The sequence below is a fragment of the Protopterus annectens genome, chromosome 15.part0, assembly GCF_019279795.1.
Source record: "Protopterus annectens isolate FY-2018-M chromosome 15.part0, PAN1.0, whole genome shotgun sequence".
In the NCBI taxonomy this organism is placed as follows: domain Eukaryota; kingdom Metazoa; phylum Chordata; order Ceratodontiformes; family Protopteridae; genus Protopterus; species Protopterus annectens.
The window spans coordinates 436380266-436393486 of NC_056749.1; the positions used below are offsets into that span (position 1 = coordinate 436380266).

The following is a 13221-nucleotide window of genomic DNA, read 5'->3' on the forward strand; positions in this document are numbered from 1 at the left end:
CAAGTTCTCCAGAAAGCCACCGTTTTGAGAGCCAAAATGATTCTCATTGCTCCATATTGGCCTCGACAAATTTGGTTTCCGTTCCTCCATCGTCACCTTTTGGTGCAGCCGTGGCATCTGGACCCAGTACCAGACCTTCTGATTCACCAATCGGGTCAGCTGCACCGGTCTATCCCTTCTCTCAACCTCACAGCATGGTTGCTCCACTTCCTTCCTTAGCCAGGCTTCCTATGATCTCTAATCCTGTTAGGGATATCATAGTGGCTTCACTAAAATCCTCTACTAGAAGGATTTATACCAGCAAATGGAAACGCTTCTCTTGTTGGGCCAAAGCTAAAAATATAGATCCTTTTACTGCTCCTGTTCAAGCAGTTTTGGATTTCTTAGCGGAAATCTTTCACGCGGGCTCTTCATCTTCCACGGTCAAAGTTCAGTTGGCTGCTATCTCGAACTTTCATGTTGGGTTTGCAGATCACAACATTATGTCCCACAGGCTTTGTAGAGCCTTTTTAAAAGGAATCTTTCTCCTGAAACCTCCAGTCAGGAGTCCTCCTCCTCAATGGGACCTAAATTTAGTGCTGACATCCTTGATTCTTCCTCCCTTCGAGCCAGCTGTTTCATGTTCCCTGAAATTTCTTTCATGGAAAACACTCTTCCTGGTTGCTATTACCTCGGCTAGGAGAGTGTCTGAACTTCATGCTCTCTCTGTTCGTCCCCTTATTTGGTCTTCCACAAAGACAGGGTATCCTTGAGAACTAATCCGACCTTTTTGCCTAAGGTCGCCTCAAAGAATAATTTGAACCAGTCTATTGACCTTCCTATATTTTTCCCAAATTACTCAAACAGATCGGAACAAAAATTACATTATCTTGATGTTCACCGCCAACTCAGATATTATTTGGACAGAACAAAACAATTCAGGAAATCCGATCAGCTCTTTATTTCTTATGCTGATAACAAAAAAGGCCTTCCTGTTTCCAAAGTGACCTTATCTAGATGGCTTTCTTCTGTCATCTCTGAAATCTATCAGCTCAGGGGAAAACAGCTGTGCTCGAAACCTAAAGCGCATTCAACCAGAAGCTTAGCCACTTCCACAGCCTTTCAGGCTAGACTTCCATTAGACACTATTTGTGCAGCAGCCACTTGGGCCACTCCTCATACCTTTGTTTCTCATTACAAATTGGATTTGGCCTCCAGGGATAGAGCCAGTTTTGGCTCTACAGTTCTCAAGAGTCTGTTCCATTGAGCCACCCAGGATAGAGGTGCTAGGGACGCGGTCCCATCAAGCAAGAATGAAGGCGAGATTGACAACTTAACATTGAGAAGTTATGTACCTACCATAACATTCCATGTTAGTTGTCTTCTCTCGCCTTCTTTCTTGCGACCCTCCCTCCTTCCCCCTGGCCTGGACAGACCTTTTTCTCCCTACATGGAAGTATGTTTTTTAAGACCATACAGTTCTGGTCTTCCTTACCCATCCTTCAGGTGTTTTTCTGCCTTCTTTCTTCCTTCTGGGAAGTTTTTATGCTAGGTGTTATTGCCTATAGACAACAAACGAGATCTGGGTACTTACCGCCTTGCATCATGGGATATGGGGCTGCCTCGAGCTGGTAAAAGTGACTCTCGAGCTTAGCAAAGTGCCGAGTCGGAGCCGAGGATCGGCTCCAAACCCATCAAGCAAGAAAGAAGGCGAGAGAAGACAACTAACATGGAACGTTATGGTAGGTACATAACTTCTCATTATAGGCAGGGTTTGCAAATGATCAGAGGAGCACAGACCACTATACCCATACTGTCCCAAAACCAGCAGTACTAGTCGACTTTCATAAGGCTTTAATTCTGTTGACTGACAACATTTAGGTTTTTCCAGTACAGCCATTTAGCCCCTATACCCAGGTGACTTAAATATTGAAACACCAAATACAATGCGATTAAACCTATTATTTCTGCATTCAGCTGGTCCCACTTTTGACTGTTGTTAAAGCAGCAACACAGTATTACAGTAAGGGGCTTAAAATCGCTATGATGGTTGCACTTTTGCCAGTTTAATTTTTATAAAGAAATGTATAGTTTACATGTTCATATATGTGCGGGGGTGATTAGCAACGGGAAACCAATCCACTGCAAGTAAAGAGTTTAATGTCAAGAATAGTGGGTAATCTCCAAGAGAAGTACCTCGCGGGCGGTTCCGCGCAGCTTTTTTACCTGGGTAAAAAACATAATAAACAAACTAAAACCTAGCAATCAGACAAAGGGTTTAGGGTCTGACTGTCCCACGGACATAGGCCTCAATGGAATGTTGGCAGCAGGAACAGTTTTTAGGCATATCTCCAAGGAACGAATACATATTCATGTGCGCTTGGTCAGGAGGCGTGTTCTGGGCGGGTTTTGCTACTGCGCATCCTGCGAGGTACTTCACTTGGAGATTACCGCAAAATATACTACTGTACCAACTTTCTAATTTTGTAAGGGCATTTTTTTTTAAATCGGACCCTTTTTGGCTTTGTCCAGATTTCTTGTGCTCATTGTTGCAGTGTGGTTCCCAAACACGCTAGATAACTAACCACTTTTTTTATGAAAACTGGATGCATGCATGTAACATGCATTCGCGATTCAAGCATGTACACACACAACCCCACATTTTAAGCAGCCTAGCACGATTAACTACTGGTAGAGTGACTGTGTTTCATAATTTGCAGCCAGACTCGTAAAAAAACAGCCATTGGTCACAGGTCACTTGCTCTTTTTCATCTTGTATGCAAGGAACTGGCGGTCGTAGAGTGCCGTGAATCAACACAACAGCGCTGTCGTAAACTCTGGGATCTACAGTCTGTCTGACATTTTACAGGGTGGCGGTTGTAAACAAGATTGGTAACGGGAAAGCGGTCCTTAGGCTTTTGGACACTCTCATGAAGTTTTGCTGATCTTTTTTGTGACGGCAGTCCAGAGTGATTTAGAAGTCGCACCCCTGTTGTGCTGAAGCAGATGCGCATATAGAAGTAGGTTTGTTATTGCCAGATGGGTGTTTTGTAAAATGTGCAAGTGCGCTAATGTAACTATTTGTTTTTCATTTCCACGCAAAAGAACCTAAACCAAGAGGTTTATGCTTATTTTCCAAACCCATTTTATATAAGGAGTAGCACCTTTGACTAAGGTTGTTGATGCTGTGCTTTTAGTAAGGGATGGGGAAGTGTATTTAATTGCAATTGTGTAGTATGCATTGTGCTAATAAAGGTTTGTACTTGTAGCTTGTTTAGTAAATCACCATTATTGCATGAATAAGTTGACAGATGATGATGCAAGTGCTTGCTGGCTCCTTTTCTTTTTGATTAAACTGATGCCGTCTGGAGCTGATGATCAGATGTCATTGTTTTGGTTGCTTTTCTTTTTGATTAAACTGATGCCGTCTGGAGCTGAGGATCAGATGTTATTGTTATGGTCGCCTGCAGATGGAAGTGCAGTATTGAAATATTCAGTACAGATGAAGAAAGAAAAATGCTCGTTTTGTTGTTGTTGTTACTGAAGCACCTTGAAAATTCCAACGTGAGGAGTCACTCTTGTCTAGAGGCAAGGTGTCCCTTTACAGTGCATAACTAGGTCTTTAAGTTATTTGAACGTCTCCTGTAGGGTATCCCGGAGTCATTTTCTTTAATTCGATACAAAACTGAATCATTTTTATTTTTGATCAATACAGGAATATACTTTGGATCTTCCTTGAGGTGTATACATTCTGTTGAACGGTCTGTTTCTTTCGTACATGCTTGTTACACCAGAAATGTAGTTAGTATTTAAGTGTAAGGCTTGGTTTTCTTAAGGTTTCCTCCGGATGTATCCTATTCAATTCAAGAACTCTGCCGATCCTGTAGTATATGTCAGGGCTGCTCATTACCATGACGGGGGAAAAATCTTTTTCTTTAGTTTCCAGCATGATGTTAAGACATTTTTTTCTTGTTTCCCTTGAATGTGTATACCTCTCTGCTAACCCGATTTTGCAGGGTGCCTAGTGTACAGTAATGAAATGGATTATTACATTGTGTTTAATGAAAACATCAATATTCTTCTGAGACAAATTAGGCTTAATTGTCAATGGTAATATTTAAGAGACCACTGTGCCGTAAAAAGTATTTTTTCTGGCAAGTAGTGGCAAATTGAGATGTTCTTTCAAGGGTTCAAAATATTTCAGTGCATTTCATGTATGCATCTCACTACTATCATGAATGTCATTCATCATTGATTTAGCAAAATCATTATGTAGTTTTTCCAACAGCTACCTGTAAAGTTCCTTGATTAAATGGTGAATTTGATGCACCTTCCATTGACAGGTTCTTAATCTCTTCAGCTAGTTTGGGCTAACCAACTAATCTTATTTTAAGAGTGTTAGGGTGACATGGATGATTGTCTACAAATACAGCCTTTTTCATGTTATTGGAGACATACTGAAGTGCTCATTAGACACATTCTTTCTTCCTGGAAACAATATTATTAGCCTCAAATCATCACCATTTGGTACCTTTGGGTTTGGATAGTGTTCTGTCTCAAAATGTAAAATCCTTAGCTGCTCCTTGTAATTTGTACCCTCAAATTAGTTTTGAAAATTACATGTGTAATCTTGGTAGTTTTTATTTCCTTTTTTAATATTGATATTTACTGTAGATTGAAGAATATCAGGAAATTGTATTGTGACAGGATGTGTGACTTTTTTTTATACTGGGGCACTTGTACAGAGTGAGTTTTGGGTTGTCTCCCATAACAGAAACTGTGTTTTGGTCATGTATTAATATTCTTTTGTAGTGCAATAAAAAAGAGCATGGAAATAATACTTAAAAAAAATAAATTAAAATAAATAACAGGGAGTAAAGGATACAGAACATCCTGAAGGTGTTGCTTAGAGAAAAAGCATTCACATGTTTTACAATCCGCTGATTAGCATTATTGAAGTTATAGGCAGTGGAACTCTTTGAAGAGAATCATTGCCACAATTCTTAGAAACTCTGATAATCATGTGTTGTATCATTGCCCATCTCTTAATTGTCAGTGTTACCATGGCAGGCAGACTCTCATGTTTATCAGAAATTGTTAATTTTAGGTTTACTGTCTGTAACTAACTTGAGTTCTAGTTTTCAGAGACACCAACATAATGTCTTTATTCCAGAAGCTAAAATAACTGTTTTCTTCTCTCTTTGAGAATACTGTGTTCCATCAGGAGGAAGAGCTCACAAGTGATCTTTCATACGGTGAAGGTATGACATGTTGAATCATTTTACCTGTGCCTTCAACTGAGACATTGGAAGGGAGTGATTCTAGTACCTCTGCTCACAATTTACCAGCAAATTGTCACAGGTCAGCATTTATTTGCACTCTTCAGAAAGTATTCTGTTTAACTTGTTCCATTGCCATGGCATATTTATTTTTAGCAGTCTGTATATGTTAACACTATGTTTTGATTAAGTTTGAACTTTTTATAATTAATTAAACTGATCAGTCTGTTAAAATGTAACAAACGTGAGATAGAGGGCCAGAATGTATTCTATATAATCATTCGTGTTTTTCTGTCATTTACAGACCAACTTTTTTTTAAAGTGCCCAATAATATTCTGAAATTGCTCAGTTTCTGTTTTCCCATTAATAAGGAAATTGTCGAAGTACACATCCATAGGTTTCATAAGTTATTTTCAAAATTCTTTGAAAAAATATGTGAAGAAGAACTTGCAGCGCGTGTTATTCTGATATACACAATTTTCACATATTTGTACACACATGTTGCTGTTTGTACATACATAGGAGTGTGAGCTCTACAATTCAAGTGAGGTGATGCTATGTCCCATGTGGGTCGGGCTGTAATACATTTGTAGTAACTATCTGTTTTATAACTTTTACAAATACCATGCAATGTTTCTGTTATATTTAGTCAGACAGATGGCTATGGTAACAATTTATGTTGTAGGGTTGCACTTGTTTTACTAGCATTAGTACCTCAGCATTTTTGGTTTGTATGACTGAGATGAAAAGTGGGTATAATTATGCATTTGCTAAACTTCACACAGAACCCCAGACTCTGATCAAATCCAGATATGAAGTAATAATAACTGCAAAGGTTAAGGATAATCACAAAGCCTTCTTTATGTTAGAAACCCCAGAAACATTGCACACAGAACAGAGCTATAGTAAATGATATTGCGCATGCCAAGGATATATACAATCTACTAGCTGACAGATTTAGCTCATATTTCTCCTCCTATATTTCCATATTACATACCTGCATCTATACCTCCTCCTCAAATCACCCAAGAACTCAAATCCTCAAAGCACTATCCAAGGCCAAAAACTGTACTTTCATGGGGCTGGATAACATACTAGGGTGCCTACTGGTCAGCCTGACACAGAAATCGCCATACCCCCTATAGATGCTATTCAGTATCAACCTCCAGTTAAACTTTGTGTCTGATGAATGGAGGACAGCAGCAGTCATCCCCTTGTACAAGGGTTGGGGCATCAACTCACCCTGGTACTGTAGATCCATACTCATAAGTCTGACCAGTTTCATCTGTAAGGCTACAGAAACCATCATTATGGAGTTATTGCAGATATAGGCAATTGGCTAACTCTTGAATCCATTTTGGATTTGTCAGGGTGAGATCCTGCCTATTTAATGTGGTTGTCTTCTCTGAGATGGTTTCTCAATCAATTAATGAGGGCAAAATAGTAACCTCCAATTATCTTTCCTTATGCACACACCATATAGTTTGACAGCATCTCACATTTAGGCATTGTAGATAAAATCTCCAAATTAAATGCAAACCATTATGTAGCTCATTGGACAGCAAAGTGGCTCACAAATAAAACTCAGAAAGTTAGGGTGGGAGGCTGTATATTTTCCAAAAAACCCTGTTACTAGTATTGTACAGCATGGTTCAGTCCTTGGGCCACTCCTCTTTGGCATTTACTTCTTGAAGGTCAGAGTAAATGTTATCAGTCTATGACTAACTATGTTGGCAGATAACTGTATATTTGGTGCCATCATAAACTCCACAGAGGACACCAAGATCCCCCAGGAGAGTCTTTCTAAAACAAATAGTTGGTGTCAACACCATGGTCCAAACTAAACACTAATAAATATATGATCATATCCTTCAGCAAGGAGGAGTATGTTGTAATTATCACATTGACAACACACTCCTGAAAGTTGATCTTGTAGTCTGGTATCTATGAGCCTATAAAGAACTGCAATTTTATCATCATATATCCACTATTGTAAGAAAGCCCTTTTTTCAAAGCACACCTTATATCTAAAGGTATTTTGTACAGGTTCAGGAATGTAATCATTCTGTTGACATTAGTGCCCGTTTTAGTATGTACCTGTCCAAACACTAAGGATCAAATTAATAAAAAATATATAGACCATTTCAAAGCTTTATCCATCTTCTCAGTGTTGTACAGGCTCCGAAGAGGTGACCTCTGCCTTGTGTATATAGTTTCAACACACATTTCCTGTCTGACCTATTACAGATATGCAAGTCCAGTGTTATCATAAACGCCCAATCAAGGGATCTCAATGTCTTTTGTAGCCTAAACAGGACATGTTAGAGGTATAGGTATGTATTACAGAAAATACTGCTGGTATGGAACCAGCTGCATAATGCAAAGTACTTTTCTTACTCTGTTCAAACAAAATATGGATGACTGGATGGGAAACCATATGTTCACCCTTTGTTTAGCACCCATGTCGCATATGGAAAGGAACAAGTAATTTTCCAACTCCCTCTGGGTTACTCTTACAGAAAATACAAGGGCTAAAAACTGCCATGGGAATGCAAGGCTAGGTTTCTAATGATGCTCAGAAATCAGAAGCCTTTTAAGTACCAATGAACCTATAACTCTTATTTGTGAGATGATCACTATTTTATTACTTGCACCTTTAGCTGGAATGTGTTTTGTAGTAACAACTTTAATGATCAGAACCAAAGAACACATGGGCATAGGCATACTTTAAATTAATTCACTGAAAATGTATCGTAATATATGTTACAATTTATTAAAATGTATTACTTAATCTCTTTTCTAAGACACACTGTGTCTCTCGAGAAAACTTTCTGCCCCTGTCTAGCAAGTTTCTATTTTGTATTCTGATCTACAGATAAAGCAGAAGGATAGAAAAAAAAATGTTTCTCATTTAATTCTATCTCTTTTTCAGGTGGTGTTTTGCCATCTCTCACTTCCAAAATACCAGAATGAATAGTAGTAGGAAAACAGCCCTCCCCCAGCCGAGACACTGCAGTAAACCATATATTTAATCAGTCTTTAAGACCACCTACCTACTTTTAATTGATACATTGGCAAGTCTCAAATCCCAATTAACTCCACTGAATATGCAGAAATGTACACCACCACATTGTACCAGTGTGTAAACTGTTGTATAGATGCAGCTGTACCCCTTAGGAACAAGTGAAGAAACAAACCCATATGCTGGAACCATAATATCAACATTTATAATAAAATGAAAAAAAATTTGACCAAAATGTAAGAATAATAATTCCCAGAGTATTAGAGTGCTTGTCACTGGGATAAACTAACAACTCAGGAACTTAAAATCCACCAAAGCCAACTCTGAGGCTATAGCTACCCATGCCAAAGACCATCACAAGGCACTTTTTTAGATACGTTTGTAATCTCAAAAGCACAAAATAGAAATGTACCGAGCTGATTGTGAACAATGTTACTTACAGTAAGGCTGAAAATACAACTAGCCTACTGGCATATGTCTATGTTTCTTAATGTTTTTTTTTCTTTAGACACATGTGGTACTTAATGTATTTGTAAATTAATCGTTATAAATTTTTTCCTTCTGGTGTTTCAGTGTACTTACATTTGATTGTAATCTGTTTTTCTATGTGTATTTTATTTTGCCAACTTGGAACAGGTTGTGGCTGAAAAAGATCCTCAGACCAGGTCACTTACCCAGTTAACAAACATTAAATCAGTAAACAGGTCATTGTACCCCTTTAGCACCAACAGAGAATGGCATCATGTAAGTCTCATAACAAGAGTTTAAAATGTTTTTAACAGTTAGGTAATCCCTATACTGTGCCTACTTTACCTCCATAAGCAGATGTTCCATTAACATTTATCCTCCTACCAGGCCACCTGTGCTCCAACAGTGCCCACTGTTCCCCTAACTAAGTGATGAGCTGCACCAGAATCAGTATCAAGTCATGTGTCCTGTCAGTCAGTAACAGCAGCACTCTGTATGCTTTCTCAGTGCTTGGGCAGTCTTTTATAAAAAAACAGTTCATCATACCATAATGTTTTTTGCAAGCTGTAAGCTGACAAATCATTCTTCACTTTCTGGGATCCCGCCTAGCTACACATTTCTCCTCCTTGCCTTGTCTGTCAGTGTGACCAGATTTTTGTTTGATATAAACTATTTGACCACTTAATTCCATTAATCTGTGTTGTATATCCATTATACGTTAGAGAAAAGGTATCATGACATCATATCACTCCTTCAGAATTTCACTGGAATCATCTCGTTTAACACAATGGTTCAGACAAACAACTTCCATCTTCAGCTGCTTCCAAACCACTTCCAAGGTACCTTCAATACCTACTTTTCATTGTTTTTTTAACCATTTGCTGTGTGTTTTTCTCAGCATCAGCCAAGTATCCCTTATATTTTGTGTATTTCAACTCTTGATCCGTGACAGTTTTGCTCTGTTGCTCCAATTTCTGGGCTCATTAAGTTTTGCTTTTAATGTATGAGCTTTCCATAAAGGATTTGGGAACTCACAGTTTTGTTTTATTTTCATTTTCCTGGTAGTGTAGTGGTTTTGTAGACTGATAGAGTAGCTAATTAGAAGCCTGCATTTTATTTGAAAGCACCTGCTTATGAGTGGAAGCTCTTTCCTGGTTACCAACACAATCTCTGAGTTTTGCTCTGTTGCATCTATTTCTGTGTTCAGTAATTTTTTTTTCTTATAACGTGTGAGCTCTCCCTTGCCATTATGAAGGTTTTGGGTGCTCACCATTTTGTTTTAGTTTCATTTTCTTGGTGGTGTAGTGGTTTTGTAATTGGCAGGCAGAATAACCTATCAGAAGCCTGCATTTTTTTTTAAAAAGTGTTCGCTTATGAGCGGTTGCTTATTGTCTCTTAGAAACTCTAATTGCTGAGACGACTTCATCTAAACCACTAATCACCGAAGCTACGGAACACCACACTTTTGAATACGGAAACTAACCACTTGGCCACCAGCGATAAACAACTCAGATACAAACTAAACCTGCCCAAGTGGGGGGCTTTGCCCACACCACCCTAACTAAATATACCAACTCTGAGATCGCACCACACTGGAGAAAAGGCCAAAGTTCATCCTGGTGGCCAAGTGGTTAGTTTCCCTAAATCACATGACAGTGTAATGGTTGAAGATTTACTGTCTGCATCAACCACAGTTGATTCTTATCTTGAGCAACAGTGCATTTTTTCCACTCATGATGCTGCAGTAGACACAAAATTTAAGAAAAGAATAAGAAATATTAGTTTTACTGTTGTGGAATCGGATGATGGGATATTTATTTCACAAAACAAAAAATGTAAAAGATCTGCACTGGGGGGAGGCTGTAGTAGTACACACATTGTAACACCTTTAGCTTCATCTAACTTATATTCCCAAAGAAGTGTTAGTTCTTAGTGATTCTATGCTTAAGCTGCAATTAGAAACATAAGTGGCCTAAACAAGAGCCATATTACCGTGAGTGTTCTAGTTGGTTTAAAACTATTAGATGTAACGTACATGATACCAAAACATAAAACTGCATTACAGTCTGATCTTAGTCAATGCAGGAACAAATGACATGAGGTCAATACCACTTAACAATGAAGAATGCCATTCTAGAAGTAATAGAAATGCTTGAAAAATTTTCTGTTCACCTTATTGTAATTTAAAGTAATATCATCTCCATGCTAGAATGCCTCATTTTCAGTAGTTGGTTAAGTCTGCTTTGTACAGAGTATCTCAATGTATCCAGTACTGGGAAGACTGTGTAGATAAGTGAGGATCACATGTTTTCCAAATATGGACTTAATTTTAGTCAATATGGGACTGTTTTTGTATCACAGAAAGTTAAGGAATATTTGAAAACTTAATAATCCAGTACACCAACTACTACTACTAACTTGGCATATAGAAGATCTGATATAACATAACAATGTTTTTAATTGCAATGCACAAAATCCAGGCAGCAAGTTTGATGAACTGGTCAATTATAGATCCAAGTATAACAAGACAATAATAGCAGTTGTGGAATCTTGCAACACATCAGCACTACATATTCTAAGTATTCTAATTTGCACAAAATATGAATGCTCTAGAGAGAATGCACAGCGGAGCAAGATTATGGATTCACAGTATTCGATCCTTGCACATGAATTCAATTGATGAGGTAGAATGTTTAATTGTTCAGGTTTGTGATTATTTATGAAGTAAATCCTTTAGAATTATTCTTTGTTACTGAAGTACCAGTATGGATGCACTTAAATACTAGGATCACTTCACCTGTTTAAATCATAACTTGCTAATGAAAGGCATTATACTAATGAACAACTTCAATTACCTTGTTTCCTGGGCAAGTCTTTCTTTAAAAACTACTTCTGAAAGAGAATCATTACTATCGTATTACAATCAAGGACTGACCCATCTTTATCAATGAAGGTACCAAAGGGGCTAATATTCTTGATGTGGCTCTGACTGATAACCAAAATATACTGTGCATGTTGAGGTCCGTTGGTGAACAAGGAATCCACACTGCCCAGAAAGCCATAATATTAAGAGTCAAAATAATCAAGTGGGTTTAGGGCCACCCATTCCAGGGACTTAAATATGGCCTACAATTTAAACAGGACATGCTGGAGGGAACACATTTATCTTCCAGCAACTGACATCTTTGTAACAGGCTACCAATTCTTGTGAAACGGAGCACCTGTATGGCACTGTTCAAGAGGAACCTGGATGAGTGGATGGGGCACTGTAAATTCTTACTGGGGATAGTGCCCACAACCCTCTGGACATGGGCAGTCATCACTAAATGCAATCTTGGGTATTGACTAGTACCTCTACGGTATTACATTGGGTTGAAACAGCTAGGCTTAAAATGACCTCCGAGTCAATAGCCTTGTAATCTACTATGATTCTCTGGTCATGTAGTTAAGTGCTTTCATCCTCCATTCATTTAAACAGGACTTCTTCAGAACTAATTAGTCATCTTGCCACGTAACTTAAAGAAATTCCATCCCAAAACCATATAGCTCAGAGCCCTTTTCATTATTGCCTGTGCTGGCTGCAGGGTGGGTGAAAAGGGGGATCCTCCTCTCTTATACTGTCCTTAATAGGAGGATGCATTCATAAATCTGCATATTCATAAATCACAGAGTACCAGAAATACAAGGTCTAGGGACCTGAATTTTGTCTGTGAAATAAACGGAACAACTGGAGAGACAGGTATGTGTCCCAGAGACTGCCCCTCCTACAGAACAGGCTTTCCGTCCATGTGAAGCTGAGTTAGTCTATTACCCAGTTTAAGCAAAACCTAGACTAATGGATGGGGAATAGGAAATTTACACTGGGTCTGGCACCCATGTCCCTTATGGACAGCAGTATCTTATAAAATTTGTCTAGGCTTAGAAAGCCCCCCCCCCCCCCCCCCAGGTCATTAGCCTAGTAACAGACTATGAATCTATGTGTAACATGGATGAGCAAATATTTTTTCAGTTTAAAACCGGTGTAGTGAAATGTAGGTTCTACTGTTTCTGCTGTGCTTCTTTCTGGCTATTCTGGGATTCTGTAGCAAATCAACAACCCACACGCTGGCTGTTTACTTCCCAGTCTGACTAATGTAAGTTATACAGTGCAGTGATAGTTTGAAGAAGTCCTGTTTAAATAAATGGAGGTATGCCGAGTGGCCTAATGGATAAGGTGTTGGCCTCCAATGCCAGATATTGTGGGTTCAAGCCCCATTTGGGGTGATAAAATGTTTGTTAGGCGGTTGTATACTTTGAGGTGTTTACTTTACAGACACAAGGTACAAGGTTTGATTCTTACCTTTAGTCGCTGTTTAGTTAAGGGATTGGGGGATGGCATAGTGGCTAAGGTGTTTACTTCACACACACAGAAATTACAGGGTTGGATTCTCACCTTTGAAAAAGAAATGTATTATATATGAACCTGTAAAAGA

General features: G+C 38.6%; 1 protein-coding gene across 1 annotated transcript in view; it reads left to right on the forward strand.

The window, feature by feature from the left end:
- The first annotated feature begins 2423 nt into the window (after positions 1 to 2423).
- ANKRD46 (ankyrin repeat domain 46) overlaps positions 2424 to 13221 on the forward strand; it is a 155225-nt gene continuing 144427 nt past the window's right edge. The window contains exons 1-2 of the mRNA XM_044057177.1: positions 2424 to 2999; positions 5186 to 5340. The gene's annotated coding sequence lies outside the window, so the exon portion shown is untranslated. The remainder of the gene's footprint in view (positions 3000 to 5185; positions 5341 to 13221) is intronic.